The sequence below is a fragment of the Balearica regulorum genome, chromosome Z (assembly GCF_011004875.1).
Source record: "Balearica regulorum gibbericeps isolate bBalReg1 chromosome Z, bBalReg1.pri, whole genome shotgun sequence".
Classification (NCBI taxonomy): domain Eukaryota; kingdom Metazoa; phylum Chordata; class Aves; order Gruiformes; family Gruidae; genus Balearica; species Balearica regulorum.
In genome coordinates, this window is record NC_046220.1 from 71,915,404 (window position 1) to 71,940,226 (window position 24,823).

Genomic DNA, 24,823 nt, shown 5'->3' on the forward strand with positions numbered 1-24,823 from the left:
TGAACATGAACAGCTTTTATCCTCCTGAAACTTCATTGTTCATCATCATCATCTGATATTCTCAACATCAAATGCTCCATGAGTCATAAATTTTAATGTTTGAAACATTTTGCTTCACTGGAAAGCTTTACTTTCTGTTCCAATTCAAATTGGAACCAACATTTTCGTACTGTCTGAATTGTCCACAGAATGGAAATTCTAGTTTCCAACCATCTCGAGTACTGTGCTTTCATAAGAAAGCATCTCATCAGAAAATCTTTATATTGCCTCTTGAATGTCTAGTGTCAGTTATAAGGTATGATATATACATTTTTTCTCAATCACTGTGTATTATTAATTGAAGGTACATCCAAATAAATTTCTACATTTCTGAAATTCAACTTTTTATCTCTGCAGGTGATTGTGATGCTACGAGTATCTGTTATTTCAACTACATGTTTGTCGCCAAAGCTATTGGCAAAACAGCCAAGCCAAGCCTGGGCTGCCATATGGCCACACCTTCCCTACATGTAAGCAACAGCATTCATGCAGTTGCAACATAAACCAAGTCAAGGTGTTGATTTGATTCCCTTTTGATTGTTGTTGAGCTACTCCTCAGCCACTTGAACTACCTGAACAAGATGACTGTAGTTGCATGAGACTATATCTGCTGTTACTATTTGTGTGTTTACTATTTGTATCATACAGATCCAGTCGTGCATGTAAACTCTTCCCTCATGAAACAACTGAGCCAACGCCCCAGAAATCATATGTGTCCTAAATACCAGGGAAGCTTGTCAAGTTTTGTTCTCATTAAAATTTGCAGTAAATTTATTCTATGGAAATACATCTATAAATATACTTGCCTTTTCAACATAGTCTATCTTAATGAAATGTAGATAAAAAGTGAGTTGTCAGCACTCCCTCATGTGTCACAAGGGTGGCTGTCAATCTGCTTCCTTTCTGATCAGTCTCATCATTTATACTTTGTCACACGCACAGGCATCATGTATTCAGACATAAGCAACTCCACATTTACATTCACAATTCACATTGTGTGGATGTACCAAGATTTTCTCGGTGACTTCCCCAGTATTTGTTCCTTCTCAGATAAGAGCTACTTTCAGCCCTGCTCTACGTCAGCCAAGTCCAGCTTATTTCCTATCCTCCCTTGAGTTTTCTTCCTAATTTTTGCTGGTTTTTTTAAATAATCATTTTATTGAAGATCTATTTGTCTAAGTTGCCTGAGCTCTATGGTTGCTCTGTCCTGCTCATCAGGATAGTTAAGCTGAAGTCAATGAACCTAGTCCTCAGTTTGGCTGTAGGCACATAGCTGAAACAAGTCCAGAGATCTCAGCAGCTCTCAGAAGAATCCCTTCAGCACTACCATTAATACCTAATACGTCCATTGGATATCAGCAATCGTGCAGGAGAATAAACGAGGGCGCTCTTTCTTGTAGCTCCCATGTACCAAACCTTGCCCTAAAGACATTGCACGGAATCCAAAGATGCAAGGCAGCACAGTATTGAAAGCCCTTGCACCAGTACTGCGAACTGTTCCAACACCCATTTGTGATTATCCAACTTTTTTATATAATGCAAAAGAGGAACATAGATATGGGTTCTTTCCCCTATAACCAGAGGGGAAATTATGGAACATTTATTATAGTAATTTATGTCAGTTGTGTATGCATTTAAACCAATAAAATACCCTGCCAAATATTCCTCCAAAGCCAAAGTACTGTTCTTGAGGAGTGATAAAAGATTGTTTTAAACACATATATAATATATTTTTTTAAACAAAGCCTCTGTTGAAGAATCCAGAGATTCCTTTTGATGTTATATAATGCCTGACAGTTAAATATAATGATACCTGGCTCTGTCAGTGTTTATTATTAAGCCCCATACCAAAGGCTTCTAACTTGACCGAATTTATATTGGACCAGAGCCCGACACAACATATTAGCTCAAATGTAAAGAACTTGTTTCAGTTTGGTGGGGGGTGGGGGGTGGGGAGTGTTGCTTGAAAACAGAGGAGGTTTAAAGGTGATTGTGATAATCAACATTTAGATTGTTTAGAACTTTTTCATTCTAGAAGAGAATCAAACATTATGATGCCTATCTCGATTTTCTAACATACTACTTTTAGCTCAGAGCTAGCATTTAGTGCCTGCTGTTTCTCAAAACAGAGCTGACATGAGAGAAGTCTCACCCACTCAGAAGGATGCAAAATAAAATGTTAAAAGCAGGCTGAAAGATTGAGTATTTATCTTTAAGAAATATGTCCTACTTTACCCTAAAAGTGTAAAAACTCTTAATCATCAAAGAGTCACTTTAGAATACATTTGGCAAAATTCTAGATGCTTACATTTTTCCTTGTTTGATTTTCCTATCATTTATGGCACATAAAGTAAATTGTTAGCAGTACTAGTATTTTCTGATAGCTTTTCTTTATTTTGGCAGTTCTCATTGTGCAGGATCAAAAGAACATCTGTTACAGTGACTCAGTATCTAAGGGCTAAATCCATTCCAACATGCAAAATCCAAGTAAACAAGCCCAACACAGAAGGACACCCCTATAACCTAGGCCAAGAAACGTTCTTCATTGCTTGGAAACAAATGACCCATAAATTCAATTCCTATGGAAAGAATCTCAGCATTGAGTCTCTTCTCTGAGGTTTTCCTATTCCCAAAGTCTCCACCATGCTTTTATGATGGTTGCGTTTGTCATGGTCAACACCCTAGGAACTGGGCTGAAAATCTCCAGAGTTCACAGTACCAGCTGCTTGGATGGAGCCTGTGCTTCAGGAGAGTCTTATCAGCTATTTTTTGGGCATGGGGAGGGACTTTATAAAGCACCTAGAAGCAGTTTTGCTGTTGTAGGTAATTTATACACAGGAACTCACGTGCCACTTTTATCAGTATTATTTGCTTATATTTACCCTCTTTACCTGCTTTATCAGAAAAATCCTTACTTGTGTAGACAAACCCAGTGATCCCTTGTATATGAAAGGCAAGGAGGAGTTGGAGTTTTATAAACTACTACCATGATGAATTATTATTTGTATTAACTTCTGGCTGCACCAAGGTAGATATTTTGTTGTATTATGTCATATGCCCAGGGACTCTGCCCCCCCGCCATCACCGGTACAGGCACCTTTCCAGGGCACCCCATAGTCCCTCATTTGATATACAAGAAAAGGCTGAGAGAAAAGGCTGGGTTTGTTCAGCCTGAGCTAACTTAATTTCAGTCTTCAGCTACCTAATTGTTTGTTAAAGAGAAGATTGAGTCAGACCCTTCTCAGATGTGCATGGTGAAAGGACAGGAAATGGACATAAGTTGCAACATGGGAAATTCCAATTAGATATATTTGGAACAAAACTCTTCATTGAGGGTGATTAAATGCTGGAAATTATTATTTCCAGTAATAATTTGCTGTATGTTTATCTTTAGCACATTCATTTTGTTAGGGTAGAAGATGCTGATAGACTTCATTAAACATGCCTTTGCTTGAGAAGAAGCAGGTAGGTGTTTTCCTAGTAACACAAATATGAAAGAACAGAACTATGATCCATACCTCTGTTTTGAGAAGACAAGCTGCTAATTTTCTTGATTAGATGGAGCTTCCTATAGGAAGTTGGAAGCTCTTACAGCAGTGCATCACAACTGCTGCAGTGTAGCCAAGATATGATGGAAACGAGAACAAATGAGGAGGGGTCACTGAGAGCCAGAATGGGTCGTTGTCTAACCAGGGAAAGAGGCCATATTGCTCTGCTCATTTATAGAGTTATACAAAGGCTTTGTGTCCAGCAATAGTCCCAGAGAATTTGTGAACTCTGGGCTGAACAGACCAAGCAGGGGCAAGCACTTCCACCAAAGAATATTGCTATGTGGCTGCGAACTCCTCTCTATGTTTTCCTGATCCATTTCAGCAATGTAATGCAATCGGCTCAGGCTCAGCTCACCCTGCTTCTTTCCATTCGTGATTTGATTTTAACAAAGCGGTAAAGACAGTGTGATAGGATGACCTATGTGGTGACTATAATGGCTACATTATAATTACATAGTTGCCTTTTTATTTTAAATGAACAAATAGATCCTTAACAGAGCTTTCACTGATTTGTTAGCAAACGGCTCATTTGCATGTTTCTCTCAGTGACTATTTTGGTTGCTTAATGAAATCAGAATCTGAACTTTTGCTTCTAGTAAGGTATCTCTTTGATTTAATTGCAAAAATGAGCTTCAGGATTCAGTTTCAGAATAATCATTTCAACCAAAGACATGAAATTGCCTTCAAGATTCAGCTTTATACAAGACCTGGCATTTGGTAACTTGTCCTCCAGTTTTTCTTTGATCATGGTAACTGCCAAGAGAACTCAGAGTGCCTTTGGATAAGCATGCTTAACACACTCATGTTTTCTTCCAGATAACTTCTTTAAATTGTCCCTTAGGGGACTACTACTCCTACAAAAAAATAAGTTCTTCTGACATCCAGCAACTTCTAAATTTATAACAGTAGTTTAAAAACTAAAATAATTCTGCTTGGTGCTGTCTTGATAGATGATATACAATAACATCCTACACTGCAAGATGGAACACATATACTATACAGAGGAATTTGAGCACTAAGCAGACTGTGTCTAAACTACTGTATTCAAAAATTATACATTTCCTGTTCCTGTTGGGTTGAGAGCTAGCTGTGTGCTCTGAAGGCATGCTAGAATTGATAGAGAATTACAAAAACAACAGTACTAACAACAAAAATTCCTAGACCCCAAGTCCATCTGAATGGATGGACACCATGGACCCTGTGAACTATTTAGCTGTGACTTCCCTTTCATGAGTTTGAACTTGGAAGAGCTAACCACAAAAGCTGCTCTTGTTGCTCTTTTCTACAGGCAAAGGAAACATACCCCAGCTTCAACCTGGGAAATTTCACTACCACATTTGAAACGATTGGTTATTCACTCCTGACATCACCCATGCACCTTAGCTTTGTTTTTCCTTGTTGGTGAGAAATAGGGAATTACACTCTTCTACATTCTCCCTGACCAGTAGATACTGTTTTCCATGTCCTGCATCATAATCTGAAGGCTGACCTCACAGTTCAAACATAACCAGATATGAGTTCATAAGATGCAAAGACTAACTATGGAGAATTACATCTCAAATCAGAAAGTTTTGGAATGCTATTAGCATGCATGTTTTCTGATCATAATTGCAGAAATATCCTTGAAAAGGGATATGAAGAGTATATATTTACTGTTTATCTACTAATATCTTGGGTCCTATTCTGGGAACAATACAGAGATACCTGCAAGATGCCCATGCTCCTCTTAATTGTTTCTGTTATATGTAAGAACATTTCTAATGAGTTTTATTGCTATCATTTTTCACTTTACTAAATCACACCTTAACGCAGAAATCTTTCAGGACATGAGAACAGACACAGCACATGAACACTTCTGCTGCACTGGAGACCCATTTGTGAACAACGGTTTTACCATTCCCTGAAAACTAGTTGCATGGTTGGATCTTCTACAAAGGGTTGCATGGAATGAGAGAATTATGTTCTGAAAATGAAGAGGAGTTTGAGAAACTGAAGGGGCCAGACTCTGCTCTGGGGAGAGAGCAGAAGGTGATCCTCTTAGAGTGTAATTTGTTCCTATCCTGCATATTTGTAGAATGAACTCACAGTGTTTTGAACTGCAGTCAGGCTGTAAACTGTAGGGTCCCTGTTGGTAACACTTCTTATGCTCTGGATTATAACAGGTCCTCCACCCCACCCAGACAATATGAATATTCTCTAGCAGCTGGGAAGAGAGCCTCCTAGATTAAACACCTTCCACCCTGCTGTTCAGCAACCTCCTTAAAGTATTGTGTGCAATGCAATACAAACAGAAAAGTTATATCATCTATTGTATACATTCAAGAATCTCTTATGCTTTTCCACAGCTCATTTTCTTTTCTTATACCCCTCCTACTTCTCTTGCTCTTAGAGTCTCTGTCCTGACTCACATATGCCTCAGGAACAACGTACTCGATCTCAAAATGTCCTGCTCTACTTGGAGTACAATCTGTTACTACTGCTGTGAACCAAGCAGAGATTTTCCACTATTCTCTTGTGCTTGCCTGGAACAGCTGCATTGTTATCTCCTGATCAGAGGTATAAACTGGGCACAGCAGAAGACTAGGTTTGAAAGCTACTCTCAAGCCTTAATTTATGTAGAGTGGTCCGCAAGGTCATTGTTTCCAAGCCAAAATGCAATTCTCTGAAGTAATTTATTAGGCTGTTCAGATATAACGAAAGAACCTTTTTTCAAAAAGTCAAAGGTTACTTTTAATGCCTATTTTCTCACCATGGGCATAGTTAGTATTAAGACTTAGATGTTATTATATTTACAATCTAACATGACAGTGGTGAGATAATAGAGGACAGGAGATTGTAAAAAGATGTAGCAATGGAAATACTTTGTCTTTTTTTTTTTTGGTTATTTGTTGCAACTGTGTTAAGCCTGCTGGACTCTATAGATTCAGCCATATTGCCCAGGAGGCACATACCATTATCAGTCTGTTCATATTTTCTTTGGAGGCTCTAGTTTGAAGTGTATGAATTTCCTTTGCCATCCCAAAATTCCTCCTGTGCATCTTTATCAAAGTGCTCTAAAGGGATATAAAAAACCTCTTTGGAAGATTCTAAAACCAGTAATACTCAGCACTCCTCCAACAAACCTTTAGTGGGGTAGAGAAGGGATGTGGATATCAAGTTTCTTCATATAGAGTCAATGGGTAGTAGTTGAACTGTCGAGAAGGCTATTTGGGACAGTTAGGTGGTCAGATCTGCTTGAATCACCTGATGAAGCTCATTTAGATCTAGTACACACTCAGGAAACGAAGGAACCTTCTTCTTAACTGGGTCCTCTCACATACAGTCAGACCCTGCAGGTTCTCCTTACTAGCTATGAATGCGTCTCTTCACTACCCTCCAACCCCCATGAACACCGGACTCACGCTGTCTCTTTGGCACCTCTTCCCACCAAGCATGCAGAGAATGTTTATTCAGAGGGTTGAGGTAAAATGTATCTGTGATTTAGCTGGTGGTAGACCACAAAACAGGAAACTGATGGCAGACAAAGCCACTTTCCATGCCTGGGAGCTTTTATGAATATGGAAATCAGGATACTTGCATATTTGTTTCCCAGAACCTTCTATGGGATGGAAACAGAACTGCTGACTTGCTAGACGTAGCAAAATGCATTCTCATTTTAAAGCTAGGACATTATAAGGTAGGAGATTTCTCTTTTCACTACCTGAGTGTTTATTCTGCAGAGCTTAACAGCAAACATGAAATCCAAGGGTATTGCTGCCGTTTCTTAACACCCTCATTTGACAGGAATGCATTTGGACAATATTCTCAATGATTAACATAGCCATATTATGCATCTTTGATCTTAGAGGATGTGATATATTTAATTAGGTCAACATATTATGGGGGCTAGAGCTGTAATAAATCATTTCATGATTTTTGCCTTGGGTAGCAGGCAGTTGTTTTTAGAGGTTAGAAAAATTTTACAGAGGTTTTTACCACACTAGAAGTTTTCTGAGGGTGAAATGGAATAAAATTCATTCTCCAAAAACACAGTGTAAATTCCATTTTGTTCCTGGCCCCAATACTGTGAGAAAAAATTAGATTCAAAAAATTACCTATTGGACTCATACATATGTGACACAGGCAATAGATTACATGTGCACAGCTCAAAGCTTCTGTCAGCAGAATAAGTTTATTTTCAAGTACTGCCAAGAGATCATCTACCTTATTTTTCTGCCTGCAGATTGCCAGGACAGAACAACTGCATTTTGGTATGTAAGCGTTGATATTCAGCAATGCAGCTTCCATTTATCTCAGTGCGATCAGGAGGCTCTCAGCACTTTGAATGTGAGTATGCTTACAAAAACGCCAAAACAGAGATGAGAATGTATATGCCTAACTTTAGAACTCTGCATATGCAGTTTTGGCCCTCACTTAGCTTGCAGCAGATTTAGATGGTATCACCATTTACATTTCAGTTCCTTGCCTAAAATAAAAGGCCAACGCCTTTTTGAGGTTCATGCTGTGATTAAAAAAATATTAATAAAAGAATCTATTCAAAATAACACCGCCAACGCAGAAAGATTTCCCTCCATCATGGCAATTTGTATTTCCATATATAAAGCCAAGTTCTGCTATTTTTAATCTACTGCTAGGAAGCCATACTAGGCATTAAGCAAGCAAGCACCATGGTTCCATAAGCCAGATTTTTTACATTAGTGTGGATCTGTCCAAACAATGCTGAATCTATTCCTCCAGCAGAAACACCCTTCCGAAACGTGGCCCAAGAAAGGCTGCAATGGACAGTCTGATCCCTCTTTGGCAAACTCATCCTGTCTCTTGTGAATGTCATAATATGCTACTTAATTGTGAGAGAAAACAAAATTTATTGACTATTGAGCAACAGTCAATTTGCCAAAAATTATTTCAAAGATGGTTTAGGGCATGTTAGCATACAACATTATAAATAATGGAGTCGAGCAATTTATCAACAATCAAAAGTGGGGAAACAACAGCATTCACTGAGCACGTGCTACTCTGTTCTAGCACTCTGAATGGCATGCAAGAAAAAAACACCCAAGCTGCTTATGGTGACCCACCTTATTCTGGACTTTCATATATTTATGTGACATGAAGATCTATCAATTCTTCAAGAAATATTTGAGATTATAGTTATGGAAATGCTTTTCTGAAAGAGTTTCTCTAGGTTCTGGTTCACACTTTGTATCTTCCAAAGTCATAAAAACCTGAGCTGTGATTTAGCTAAAGGCATCTGAAGATGCAAAATACATTTATCACTTTTTAAAGATGCTCTTCTAATACCTCTTTATAAAACTGAATTAAATTGCACTGTAGTGCTCACATCCCATTGGTTTGTATCAGTTTAAGAACATTTTCCTAGACATACCTATTTGGAGGTCGTCAGAAACAGACTATATTATGACTGTGAGAGTTTGAATTTCATCCTGTTTTACACTGTGGGAGATCATTGTCTTGAAGGCAAAATCTGGTTTCATTGGAGTCAATGAACACAAGGACAGAGATTTCAAAGGGCTGCATTCCTGTAATTCTGTAAGCCAGCATGGACAGCCAGAGGCGAAAATGCGCATGACTGCATGTCTGTCTCACTGACCAGACTAGCTGTGTTGTGAAGCATTTCAGCTTGACTTCTAACACTAGGAGTTTCAAAGGCCGGTGTGACAGTCACAGATGCTCAAGATACCACGGCCAGTGCTCTGCCTGGGTAGGGTGCATCCCATCACTGCTGTATAAATACAGCATTTTTGCTCATGTGACTCTTTGGGGATCTTATAGGGGGTTTCCGTAATATTCCTATAAATCTCTAACAAATGGAAAGAGGTATCAAAGAAACAAATTTTTCAGATTTCCCTGTTACCTAGGAAGGTACATTCATACAGGTTGTGTGATGCACACCCAAGGTGGATCCCTGTGCTTGTTCTGCAAGTGGAATTACTGCAAGTGTACAAACCACAAACCCCCTTGCCTCCTCTCTGAGAAATATCTAACCCATTCCAGTACTCTCACTCCTTAGCCACCTTGGGCTGTGGGATTCCAGACATTTCCATGTTGCTAGTGATTCTTCCCATTCTTGATTATTTTTGTGCCTTTGAACAAAACCTCTGTTTCTCTTCTCTCCTCTTCCTCCATTTAAAAAGAAAAGGATGAGCTTTATTTGCTACCTGCTTTTGTGAAATGTGTTGGCTTCTGCAGCTAGATTCCTGTGGTTGGAAAATCACAGAGTCATAGAATAGTTTGGGTTGGAAGGGACCTGTAAAGGTCATCTAGTCCAGCCTCCCTGCAATGAGCATGGACTTCTTCAACTAGATCAGGTTGCTCAGAGCCCTGTCCAACCTGACCTTGAATGTTTCCAGGGATGGGGCATCTACCACCTCTCTGGACAATCTGTTCCAGTGTTTCACCACCCTCATCGTAAAAGATTTCTTCCTTATCTCTACTCTGAATCTACCCTCTTTCAGTTTAAAACCATTACCCCTTGTCCTATCACTACAAAATCTGTGAATGGATTTTGAAATCTTAGAAATCCTTGAGGTTCTGCTACTGAAACTATAAAATTATTTTACATGCAGCACCAGCATCCTTATTTGGCAAAGACTCAATGTTTAATAGAATTGAATAGTTTAAATGATGTAATTAAATTAAGGCTCATCATGGAAAAGTGCGCAACACAGCAACAACTCAGCAGAAGTGGGCAATTGTTTTGAAAAATTCACTCACCAGCAAGAAAAACTTCTTCCACATTCTCCACTTAGCCTTGGCTGGTAACACATGAAATTATGACCTTTACTAAGGTAGTTCCAGATTTGTGCTAGAAAAAAACTGAGATGGGAAGCAAGCTCAAAGGTCATGACTTGTAATGCCCACATTCCTTCTACTGGATATGATCCCTTCTGTAACGATGACAAAAATATTAAGACACACTGTTTGGCTCTGCAGCCTCTAGCTTTGATATTTTTCTTTGGCATCTGAATTCTCTGTGGGCTTTATTGTGGCTGCGCTCAGCTTCACAAAGTTAAAAGAGATTTTCAATTTCTTAAAGAAAAGAACAAAACCAAAACAAATACAAGTTTCTTGCCAGGCGGATTTTCCCCCACTGAGTTCCCACAGCTCTAATTTTAAATACTTGCAATATATCCCTGCAGAAATGTTATGTATTATTCTATTAAACCAATTAAAAGTGATGATGAAAGTTGCCCTGTGCAGCCATCCTCACTACTCTATAGAGTATTTTGCACTGCCATCATCTATCTTCCTCCTGCAACAACTCTTCGGCTGCAGCATGCTGTGAAAGGGATCAAATCACTTGGCTTCTCTCCTTCTTTCTGTGCTTGGAACATCAGACAGACTTAGCAGCTTTTCCAGCACAGACAGTGGATGTCAACCCCTGCTTTTCACCATGCAGGCTGCCCTGGTTTACAGCAGTCTATCCCAAATCTATGGTCCTCTGCATAAATCTTGGTTATGGCAACAGCACCTTTTGAAACTGAAACTGATGACCTAAAGAACTTGACTTTAGCCTAATGAACACACTAATCTGATTCTAGACTCCAAAAGTAAAGAGTTTATTTATGGAGGTCAAAGGGAAAATAACTAATCTTTGGAGAACCAACCTCTAAAGACTTATACTGCTTGTTCGTTAATCTTCTCCTCCTCCACTCCAGAAAAACCCACAAGTATCCTGTCTTCCTTAGGACAGCATATAAAATACTCACTATCCAAGCAGGCACTGGGTGAGTTCTCAAAAACCAAGGCAAATGAATGTTTGTGTGCTATTGCTGCAGCCTCACAGAGCAGTGGCTTCTTCAAGCAAAACAAAACAGCTTCAATTGCAGTGAATGTAAGGCTGGGCCATGGGAAAGTTTAACTGCCTGGAAAGTTGACAAACTAAACTCTCTGAAGCCAATCAAATTCCTGTTAAAAATAATAATAATAAAAAAAAAATAAATAAACCCCCTATAGTATAAAAACAACTCTTAAAAGTCTGGGAAGTAAAGTAAAGGCAGCAGTCCCTCCTCCCCCATCCTGGGGTTCTCCTGCAATGCCCTGGGTTCCCAGTCAGAGCCCCCATGTCTCCAGATATTGACAGCCTCCAAAAGTCCATCTCACAGGTCTGCATGAGCCTGTCTAACACTACCTGGGTTTTGCAATTTTCAGCTGATCATTTGTGAATCTTCTAAATTGTAGTGGTAGGCATCAGATTCGAATACTCGGTCAAGGAGTCAAGTTTACCTGCTTCTGTTTTGGGATATTCTGCCCGCAATCCTCAAACAGACCCAAATGTCAGTGGTCGATAAACACAACCCTGGATAGCAAACCAGGAATAGACGTGCTCCTTTTAAACCACAGATCCTGAAGAAAGCTCCTTCCTTCTCCCCTCCAAGAAGACAGAGCACAAGATCCGCTGTGAGAAAGAGCTGCGGGCATCATTTCAGTCACTGTTCTCCAAAGAACTGATCACAGTTTCTGTCTGGCTGCCTATTAAGGGCTGCAGACTCCGAATGTTTTCTTTTTAGGTGAAAAACACCAGAAGATATGACTCTAAACGGTATCCTCTCAGAAGAAGATTGCAGAGTACCAGAGGTATCTGGGTATACCTATACCCTCAAGAGAGTGACAAATGTCAGTATCCATGATGGCAGTTGCTTGTCACCTCAGTATTGAAGAACAGGATATTTCCTATAGACTATTTAACCACACATACCTGGGCTTTACATTTATTCATTAGTTTATTAATTATTCATTACCTGATCTTGGGAGATTGTGATAATATGCTCTAACCCCAAATTTGAAAATAATACTAACTTCCTGAAGGACCTTCTGATAATATATACCTATTCTATTTGTATGAACATATTTGTATGAACATATTTGGAATACAGCCTCAAACAAAGTTCCACCATTCTATCATAAACCTGAAGTGGAGACAAATTGAGGCTTCGAAAATTAACTGGGAGAAGTTAGTATTACTTGCTATATGTTAGCAGAGAAAATCATGATGGAGTTTATGTAGGCATAGGTTTTTAACACTAGAGAAAAAAGCTTTAAAAGCTAGGACTATGTTTTCTAAAGCTGGACAGAAACCAGAAGCTTTTGGAAAAATTGTGGAGACATGTTCAGCCTACATTTTTTTCAGCCCCTCAGGACAGTGTCTAACCATTCTATTTTTAAAAGCTTAGACAAGACCTTTATATAGACACAGGATAGTCTGGCTACTTGAAGAAGCTTCAACTGTATCAGGAAGTAGCACCTCATACTTAGAAACCTTACGTTACCTCTATCATGTTTCCAAGACAGTTATGGGTAAGGATCATAAGCAAAACTGATTTACTTTCTTCAGTCCTTTGAAGCCTTTTCATCACTCCAGATAGAAGCTTTAACCCCCTTCCATTCCTTCAAAAAGCATATCTGGTCACTAAGACAGTAGGGATCGTTTTCATCTTTATGTTGGCAACAGATTGCATTTTCAACTCTAGTATCTTCGATAAGCCACTAGTAAAGATATGCACCCTTGTCTTAGATAATGCAGGCAGAGAGGCATGAAACCTGGTACATAAATATCAGCCTAATTTCTTGGTCACAACAGTAGGGTGCTATGTTTAGCAGAAACATTTGCTAATCTTTATTAGCAACTGAGCAGGCAGTTTGACTGACTACCATACTGAAATATGTTACTGATCTTGTAGGAAGGTCCATGAAGTTTGGAGTTACGCTATCCAGTTGTATAACTTTGATAAAACCAGGTTCCTGATTCTGAATATAATGCAGTTTCATAATAATATAACCACCTTGAAAATGTTCAAATTGCACTATACAACATAAAACATTATTGTGCAGTTGGGTGTCTATTCTCCTTGTTGATTTTTTTTTTTTTTACATCACATGGATACTGCAGAAAGCCAAAATTCTTTAGGACTTTGATTGATGTTTTGGCAAAGATAAGCGTATACTTTTGTCTACATTTTATGCCTACTCTCTGGTTAAGCAGCAGAGAGAACATAACACTAGACCACCATTTGAAAACCACTACTGTGGAGTGATTGGTCTGATCCCGCAATTCTAAGACTGGTAGTGGTTGCTAGTGGGGTTTTATATATAAGGCACACAAAGTATTTCTACAAAGTTCTTTGTTACCACTGTTCTGTATGGTACCAGAAAGCAAGAATTCATTATAAAAAAGGAGAGAAGGAAATAACTCATACTTTGGAGAAGTGTTTTTAAACAGATTAGGGCTGTAACCCATTTCCCTCAACCCTAAAGGAGGGAGCTACTCTGTAGCTCCTTGTCTGTCCCACTACCATTCTCATGCTTCAGCACTCCTCACCCTTCACATCTCATCAGTCTCACAGGTCTATCCTTCACTAGTTTGCCACATGGAGGAGCTTGCCTACTTCTGCACACAGGTTTACGTTTTCAGACCTGCCCATCGCATGGGTTTGGTTGCTGGCTGTAGTGCTGTGCAGTGATTTAGCAGCTTTGACAGTTCAAAAAGTTCTGAAGCTTGACAGTTCAAACACCCACCATTAATGCACAGAGCATCCCTCTGATGGATATGCTGTGAGGTTCAGTGAGGCTCGTGTCAGTCACTCTAGCTGCAACACAGAAGATCTCACTTACGTATCAGCGAGATTGTCTTGGAGAGCACCTATGAACAAAACGGACTAGAAGAGCTGATAAAAAGGGATGGAAAATTCCATGAGTTTTTGTTGAAATTTCATTTTCAGCTATCTTTCAAAATGTAGTAAAAAAGTAATTGCACAGGCACAGTACGTATAAACTTTCCAGCCAATTCTAAACAGGTTTTCACAGGACTGCTATTTGCCTTATACCTGCAGGAAATGTTTCTGTTCTGTGTTTCTACCTACTTCGCCTATGGGGTAGAACTAAAAATAGTTATCAAAGACAGTTTGTTAGGGTAAAATTGATTGCTTCAGCCTTACCCCTGAGTGTTCACATGCAGCAGAATTAACCATTTTTTGCTCTTATTTTCACAATAGAAGTGAATCAGTTACCTCTCCACTGTTCATTCATTAGACAATTTCTATATAAAACAAAATAACTTTGTGAAGACACCTCATCTACAAGATCTTGATCTTTGAGGTGAAACTTTACAATAACATGAAGAAGTTTGAAAGACCCATTTGTACAAGAGCATGCATAACTTTCAACTAAAAACTTAAACTATTATTCTGTCTGAAAACTGAGGTTACATCTCAACCATTTACAGCAGTAGTTTGGAGTCACCAAAGCCAGTATTAAAAAAGATAACACAGATAGCAAAAGTAGCCTCATTTCAACAACAGTTTCATCTGGAGCAAGGTTATAAATGAGTCAGCACTGAACTCCATATTCTTGCCATGAGCTAGCTTGGTTCGCAAATATCCGTCAAAGAACATTTTACGTACAATACAGTGCAATTAGCTGATTACCTTAATGTAGACAATTTTCATGCGACCATGATTTCCTCCCATGTCACTCCTTTTTTCCTCTGCCTTGATATTCACCATTGACATAGAATCAAAGCAAGAAATGTTCTCACTGGTGTAAATCCATAGTCAGTGGCACTTCAAAACATTGTAATTTTCTATTTTCAAGAGCCCCACATTTCCAGACCTCTATTTTCTAGTGGAAGATCTCTAAACACTTTCCCATTTGATAAAACATGCTTCAACAAAGAATGGAGCACAGCCCAAGCCAGCTTTCCATCAGTTTTTCTTGTAATTGTTTAAGAAATTATCATGTGGTAAACATTAAGCATTTACTTTTGCTCTTAAAATCAAACCAAATCATCTTGAAGACATTTTCTTGGCTCAAGAAAGTTTAGGCCACCAAGAATGTTCTGGGTTAGAAGCACAAACTATAAAATGGCCTTTAATTTGGCAGGGATGGTAAAGGCCAATGCCATTAAACAGTACATCCCATCAAGCATTTTTCTTATATTAATTCTCTGGCAAAAGAGCAACTGTATTACTCAGAAATGAACTAATCCTGTGCTTATTAGGATTCATTCCAGACTCAGGTATACATTAATAGTGAAACTGCATTGAAGAACTTAATTTTAGAGAGATGTTTATGGATATATTATCTGGAATAAATTAAAAAATACTGAGGAATTATAAATTTGGAAAAAATGTGATTTCAATACTGGAACTGTTTGCAATATTGCAAAGTATTTTTCATGGCAAAAGGGTAACATACTCCTCCACATTTATCTTTTACAAAGTGAAAGACATAGGTTCATATGCCTTGACTGAGGACAGAGAAGGGAAGGGAGTCCCAGCTTCAACTGGCCAAAATTAAATGAGCTCTTGAGTTCATTCACTCTCTTATTGGAAGCTGGATCTCTTCCAGTCAAATAAAATCTTTTTTTTCCCAATAAATGTTTAAAGGAGATAATGTGGTTTGCCAGCTTTATAATTTTTGTAGCTTTCTTGCTAATCTCTAGAATATTTAAAAGATCACTGTGATAGTGAAAAGGACTTAAAAAAAGGAGGATTACTACAGCAGGCAAATATGGATCCAAGCCAAACAGCAGGGTAACATGATTAAATACACTATGATTGGCAATCACCTTTTATGGAAGAATAATAACAGAAGTAATCTTTGTATAGCACTTTAAAAATATTTATCTGAAATCTGAGTTTCACGTGTGGGCAAGGAGACATTGCAAATTTGCTCCAGCCTCGACATGGACAACATTGCTAGAAAATCCTTCCTTCCGTAATTTCATGTGAAAAAAAATAGAATATTAATTTTTCAAATCCTTTTTGATCTTTCTCAGTCCAGGAGGTATATTCTTACAGATAAACCTTTGTGAAGTATCTTATTAAAACAGGAAAACTGAGATATTAAAGCAAAATGTGCACCTTGCTACAGTCTGATTTTTAAGTCATTATCCTATACAGCCAACTACAGTCTTGGTTCAATTGCTACCATAAGAAACATCTTATTGTGTCAGATCAATGATCCATTTACATCTAATGTTATCCCTCTGACAGAGACAACAGGAGGTGCTACTTAGGAAGAACATATGAGCCTCATTGCTGCCAGTGGTCCCTTCCCTCATATGATTAGGGATGTTAGAGGGAACATTCCTTTTGGACCTATTGTCCAGGATTTTGTTTTGTCTCCTTACAGATTTTTTTTTTGGAAAAAAAAATCTGTTCTAGGCCAGGATTTATAATGCACGTGTCATTACAGAGCTGTTTTTAGACAACCTTACATACATATGTATATGCACATATTTTTATATATATACATGTGTTTGTATGTGCATTACATCCTGAACAGACCTCCACATTATCCACGTATCTTGGAATGATATATTAGAAAAACAAGTCATTTGTTCTTTGGCCGTTTTCCATTGTAAGTACCATACTATTTAAAGCAGAGGCAGCAGCAATTGCTTAAAAGGTGCATAACGTTTCACAGGTACTGTTGCCTCCAGCAAGATATCAATCACTTTTAGGATAATAAAAGGGCATGTGTCACAACTGGCAGTTCTTCATCTGAATGTCTTTGAAATGAGATCTGAAACTGTGCTGCTGCTTTAGTGGCTGCAATTCCCAACTTGACAAGGCAGCTGAAATTAAACCCTCAAAGAGCAGTCCTTGGTACATGCTCTTTTTTATCAACATGTTTTCAAGGTCACTCAAATGTTTACAAGTGTGCTTTTCTTATTTCTTGAAGTGGAAAGTCCATCTCCAAAGCTATCCCCCACACTTAAAGGATTCTCTCTAAGGAAAAATATACAGAGAAAAGAAAGTGTTAACTGGTGAACAAAAAGAGATAGACAGTTTCTTTATCTGACAGAGTTTTTGCCTGGGAGCATGTAAAATCCATTGCTAATTTTCTTTTACTTTGCATGAATAGTCTTGTTTCAAGATGAAAAGATGTCTTGGCACTGCAAGATGTTTCCTTAGACTTCCCTATTTAATACCTACAAATCCAGCAGAACTATCTGTTAATGGGAACAAACAGTAATAACCCTTCAGAAAGTTTGTCTCATAATAGTATTACTAACTATATAACTACCATTAAAGCTGTATATAGAAAGGGCACCAGAAAAGAAAACCATCAAAAAACCCCATAAACTGCTCAGGAGCTCTACAAGCAGGTTCACTGAGAGATGTACATGAACAGGCAGAAAAAGCATCAGAAGGCTCAAAAAAGCCCTCAAAAAGGAGAAAATTCAGGATGAGCCAGAAAATCCCCAGAGCCCCAAATTACCAACGCTCTTACTACCAGCAGACATCAAGGGTTTATTAATCTTACTACTCTGATCAAGTCAGATGACTTGTGCTTCTCAAGGTGAAGTTAGCTATTACAACTGCATCTAATGGTTTCCTACCACCACCACCAGAAGGGTCCTTCTCTTACCACTTTACCCCCTAGTTCAAGCCAAATGTTCCTACTCCCTCCCTGGCACCCACTCATGACCCCCTGGTCAGCCCCCATGATCAGCCAGTTCAGCTTGCTAATGTGTCAGAAAGTTAAACCAAGGTAAAGAGGGTGAAGTCTTTGCTCCTGGCTTAGCAAGCTATATCAGCTCACAGTGTGAGCCAAATGTGTGAAAGACAAGGACAGGGCTGCACAGAAAGAGTGAGGGGAATGGGAACCACGAAAGTGCTTTTGCCCCTTGGCAGCTGTGAGCCATGAGGTTTGCCCAGCTGTAAACACCTAATCACCACCCTACGGGCTTTAACTCCAGAGTTGCATATTTCAGTAAGACCAGACCAAAGCATATAAAAGTCATATATCATTTCCTTTACCATGACCTAAAATCACAATGTAGGCTAAAAAATAAAGAGATTTTAAAATCATGCATTGTTTTATTGGCCTTCTGAGAATGTGTTTTTCATTCTACCAGGTTGTTTTGTGTTTTTTTTTCTACCAACATCAGGAATGAGCTAATAAAAACACAAAACAAAACAAAGGCAAGATTTTCACAAGCCTTGAGAAACCAGAGATTTTGTTGGCCTTTTTTTTTTTTTTTTTTTTAGGATCAAGCTAAATACCATGAGACCAATGATAAAAATCATCGTTTAAAAGAATGCTCTTTCTACTCAACATTGTTTTCCATCGGATGAAGCAAGCCAAATGTTTTTTGGTGCTGCCCTTACCCAATTACATCAGGCTGAAGAAAGTTTTATCTCCTATTATCATTTGGCCATAACAGATGCTTCTGTAGAAAGCAGTTCAAAAGAGCAGGGATAAGGGCTTGGGTTTTGCTCTCTTTGTTGCTTGTAATTTTTCCTCTCTTCTGCGCAGCCAGCCTCATACAAGTCACATTAGTATACAAGCATATATTACTATACAATTATGATAAGTATAAAGTAGAATTGCTCCTGATTTATAGCAAACAAATAAAAAAATGAAGTCTATATATTTCAGGGGAAACTAAATACAGTTTGTTTTTCTTTTTAGACTATCTCTTTTTATAGCCCAGCTTCCAGATGGTGAACAATTGTTTGCTAGGCTAAACTGATGTTAGACAACAGCACTAGTTTTTAATTACATCTTTGAACACACAGTGTATTGAAGTAGAGGAAATGAGTTAAAGCTAAAAATTATTTATTGGATGAAGCATTTAGTATGAGACTGCAGACAATTACAAGAATGTCTGCTTCTGGACTGAAACACAGAATTGCTCCATTTGCTCGGTGGCAGAGAGATGGTTTAAGAAGAGAGACAGCAGCAGTTGTCTCTCACACCACGCTTCCATCTTAAATTACTGAGATATCAAGCACAATTGAAGTGTGCCATTTCAGTGACTTTACCCTCAGTAAACCCTTGGTACCAGCAGTTAAGAAAGTTTACCACTGAACGCAATGCATTTTGCATTACAATTTACTCAATGGAAAATGTATTTTAGACCCAAAGGCTTAAGAACCTTGGAGTTCCTAGAATAACTTTTGTGTAGACATTCAGACAGATAGTGAAACTGAAGCTTCACGGTATTTTTATGGTTTTCTGCATGTGAAATCTAGTCTATAAAGTGGTTTTTCAAATTCAAAGATTTGAATTTCTGTATTTGTAATGACTTGAGCACCTCTGGTTCTCAAAATCTGAGGCTGATTCAACAGTTAGGTTAAGTAATGCAAGACAGGAAGGGATCTGTGTAGTTGCAGACAGTAATACCATGCTATCCCGTTCATACAGTTGTTAAAGTTCCACTTCAAAAATTGTAAATAAATTATCCCCACTCCTTCTGTAGAAGGCTGTTTTAGATGTGATATCTAAAACCACTCTTGTTTTCTGGTCACATTTATTCACAGCCAGATCATAAGTCACATAATTTAAGATTAGATTTGGTTTCCTAATTCCATTTCATAAGTAGTGAAGAAAGACAAGCACATACCACATACACATATCAATTATCTAGAGGCAAGCCTAAAGAACCAGGAAAAGCCCTTAAAGAACAAAATATACACCTAGTACACACAACAAATACAGGCCATGAAGTCAAGCAGTCAACAATTCAATCATGAATTTCACTTTTCTTCCAACTATTCATAGTAATTTTAGGAATGACTGAGTGAAACTAATCTTACTTATTAGATGAACCTCTTTAACATAAAGGTGAGCAAATTAACATTCTTACAGAAAAATACAGTTTTGAAAACTTTTCCGGTTATATTTTAGATGTATGGCTGGTAGACACATACATGTAGAGGGACATCTGAAACACAGCAGATGTCATCTGAACTGTTTTGAATGTCAAAGGGAGCAGGACGGATCTGGGCTGCAGGCATTCCCGCCCCAGTAGCTCACATGGCATATGAGCTGTGCATATATCCCCTGTGCAACACAGGCAAGGTGCTTTATCCAACCCAGGGAAAAGACATTTGTATTGATGGGACCAAGGCCAAGCTTCTCCCAGTTGTCTTCTGTTTCAGAATAGGTTGGGAAAAAGATTAAGAATTTGTTTATCATAATGAACTGGAAGCTGTATATCACTCCCTCCTCCAGGACTGATTAATGGGCTCTGCTGACCTTGCCATACACACACAGAGGCACAACCGATCTCATCAGCCCCGTGGCACTCACTCCCAGGGCACTGCGCAGGCAAGCATGACAGGGTCATTGCTCTCCTTCTTCCCCAAGGACTGACTTTTTTTTTTTTTTTTTTTTTTTTTTTAAATCAGACTTCTTTCTCTGCTGCCCAGTGGCTCAGGGAAGGAGAAATCCACTCTTTCAACAGTTCCCAACGTGTTAAGCCTCTTGGCCTGAAAGGCAGGGTGGGCAAGGATTCATCACTTCATTTTTCCTCTCTCAGTAAAACACTGAGAGGAGCACTAGTTGCCAGCGCCCCTTCTTCAGGGGGGCTCAAGGGTTACAGCTCGCTCTGCTTTCTGCTCATTGTGTGTTTGGGAAGACTTGCTGATAAGCAGGGATGAAGACCTTCACATGGCGCTATAAAAAAATCACACTAGTTAAAAAAATTCTGGAGGGTTTTTTGCTTTTTCTCCCTCCGTTACTTATACACTGACTCAGTTTGCCCAGCTGCTTGCCTTTTAAAGACTATTTGTAGAGTTAAAGAATTGAAGAGGAGTTAGAGATGAAGTTTCACTTTTTTAAAAGATCATAAATTTGCTAAATACAGAAGCTGCCATTTGGGCAAAGGAACTCCACCTTCCAGAGTGATTTTATAATACATATCTATTCCAAACTTTAGGCTGTCATTAAAGAACAAACCAAACCAAAACACCCCTGCCCCAAACAAACAAACAAAAAAACCCAAACGAACAAACCAACCAAAAGTCCAGAACAAAAAAAAAATTAAACCCAAACAATTTCATTACCTTTTAATTTATATGCTTTTTCCGATTAAATATGTCCACTTTCTAATAACTACAAACTGATGAGAATTCTGGTGGGGGAACCCACACCCACACCCAGAGCAGCAGCAACAGGTCTGTTTAGCAGGGAAGTGTATTATGGCAGTATAAAGCGCTTAACCAACATCACCCAGTACCAGGGACTAACCAGGGTACCTTTTCATGTACTGCTGCTTGTAGCCATACTCTTACAATCTCCAGGGCAGGAAATTTGGCACAAATCCTTCCCTTATTGTTTGGAAACTGGGAAGAACCCTTAAGCTGTAGCCAGCACTTCTACATGTCAAAGTAACAAACGTGATTGGAGCTGTGACTAGAACACTTGAAAATTATATTTCCATATAATATTTCCCTAATAGATTTGAGGATTACTTTCTCATAGTTTTCACTGTACCAGTATGTCTATGCCAAACACCGAAAAAATCATATTTTGTACCACAGAGAATCATAAAGTCATTTCTATATATTAAAAAAAAGGTACAATTTGGAAAATTTTTATTTGCCATCTGGTTATGCCATGTAAATGTGATTCCAAGGTTTATTTTAAAATCATAAAGGCTAACAAGTTCCATCATTAAAAGTAAGTGCTGAGTTCCTCATGTAAAAAAACCCCATGACTCTGGAAACAGATGGAGCTTTAAGAAAATCCACACTCAATGTCAGTAGAATAGTGAGTGTGGGACACACTGCTAAAGTGACTCACAGAAGAAATACTGCTGAGGTCAGTTTCATCTCTTATCCTGGCTTCCTCCTGGCAAGCTCCAATGCACTTCTCTGCCTCAGTTTATCTGAGTACAATATGGAGAAAATAGTCAGAGATTCTGATGAAAACTGATGAGGACAATGCAAAATGTCAGCACTGCATTTGGCACATCCTGGAGAAATCAAAGAACATGAAACCTTCTGCAGCGGACTTGCAGTCTAACTGAGGTGCAAGTCAAAACAGTCTATCAACATACAGAGAATACAGTAAACTTGAACAGAACAGATACAATGCAGGAACCATACAGTGGCGTGGTTTTTTGTAATGATCCATGAAAAAAGTCTTTAAGGAAGCTGCATGGCATGTGATCCACGACTATTAAAAATAATTTAAAATACAGCAAAAACTGCCGCCTCCTATTCCAGGCCTCACTGCACGTCTCATTCTCCAACTTCAGCCAGGACACTGTGTAATAGGTTGGAGTGTTTGCAACCAAACCTGTCGAAATGCCTGTAGATATCATGACTGCAATGAGGTGAAATGGGGATAGAATGCAGTTTTTTCCATTCTAATTGGGCTTTACATAAACCTAAAATGTAGAATGTTTTTTGTTCATACAGACTAAACTAGAATAAGTCTGAGATAATTTCATTCCCTGGTGTCATATTAAAAAATACAATAACCTTTTGCATGCACTTCTAAGAATAATTTGACCTTACTTCAGTGTGTTTCTTATTGGTATCTGGGTAAACTTTCTTGTGACAGATATAAATGTGGTTAATGAGATTTTAAAACATGTATCTGAGTAGTTCATTTAATTACATTACACTGGCTTAAAGTGACCTTTAAAGGCCACTCCCTCCTGACTCCTTCCTTTACAATTACTTCAGAGTTATCTGCCATTTTAAAAAGAGAAAACCTTATTCTGAATAATAATGAGGAAATAATGGTCCTTGTCCCCTTGTCTAATGAACATCACAGTGGGATTTCAGAATCTAGCATTGCTTATTGAAGGGGTAAAACTGAGATGTAAGGAAAGAGTTTTGTACAGGTCCCCATTAAGAACAAAAAGTTTCAACTCATCAATATCTGCAGCCAGTCTTGTTGGTCTTTTCTCTCATTAACATTTAGAAACACCTTTACTCTCAGCCTTAGAGTCCAAAATTTTCAAAATTACTGATCAGGCAGCCCCAACTGCTTGCTTACTTAACTTTATTTAATTTTTCTATTTAATCTGTGTTCAAGAGTGGGACCACACTGGTGCAGTCAGCAGCTCCCAGGCATGATGGGGTACAGTTCTGCTACACTTTCCCATCCTTTTCAAGAACCCTGGTATCCAGCCTCATGGAGATTACAATGGGTCCCCTGTAACCTCAAGATATCACAGGATATAGGAGAAAATACGTGAGACAAAGTGACAACAGTAGTAAAATAGTTTTGTGGTCTTTCCTTTTGCATGGCTAGAAAGGTTCATGGATGTTGCCCCAAACACCAGGCTCGGTATATACTACCAAGCAACAGAGAACCAAGGAACAAGTTGGAGTACTGTACTCATGATGGTTCATCCTGCTCGTTATCACAGGTTTTGGCCATAGAATTTTGGCTCATACCAACTGGCACTCACCAAGAAAATGTCCAGGAAAGATTTGGAGGACAGCATCCACAGCAGATCATTTCCAACAGATGGACTGGACAAGACTGAAACAGGTTTTTCTTCCTCTAAAACAGTCCCCCAACAGTGTCTGAGCCCTAGGGAGTATTGCGGTGAAACAAGGGATGGCATGTTTCCTCATTGATCTGCCTTGCCCTGGGCTGTGATAAAGGTGTATGGCAGTCTGGGCACCTTTGGCTCTGACGCAGAAAAACTGTTAATTGAATAGTGCATAACCTTTAAAAATAATCTACTTGAAGTGATGAAGTCATTCATGGGGAGTTATTTTTCTCTCCAGAGCATCCGTCATCCTAAATACAATTAGTGGCAATGCTTTATCACTTCCTTCCTACCGCTTTTCTCCACATCTTTCATCAGCTGAGCTTGAGACTGGTAGACTAATGGTCAGTGCACGTGTAGGAGAAAAGTGAATCTGGCTGAGCAATTGAGCTACTGATTGGGTTATTTGCTTTTCTTCTCTTAAAAGCAGATGGGCAGATTCCACCTTTTTATGACAGCAACTCCCATAAGCCTTAGTGATATTTGGATCCATTTGCATCAGGACTGAATTTAATATGCAAACATATATCATCTGTGTTTGATCATCTGCTGATGATCTGTTGACTCCAGCCGAAAACCCCTGCTGGGTTTATTCTTTCCATGTGTGTTTTCTGGACTGGACGTTCTTTCCTTAGCAATTGCATAAACATGCATTACTTAAAAATTTGTATAGGTCATCATTATCTAAATTTACTGCAAGTGGGATACTGTAAGTGCTTAAGAGAATAGAGTCTGTCATAGATGTTTCATTCCATCTCATAGACTTCACTTCATTAAAAAATAGCAGGGATGGGCAAATACAAAAGTTTACATCCTCTCAAAAATGCATGATAACATAAAGAAATGGAGACTATCAGGCTGAACAAACCAATCAGAAGAGGATCTTTCATTAAAGTTGTACTAAAAAATAAATCTGACAATATTTCCCTTGCCAGAGAAAAGCTATTACCCTTCAGCCAAGCCA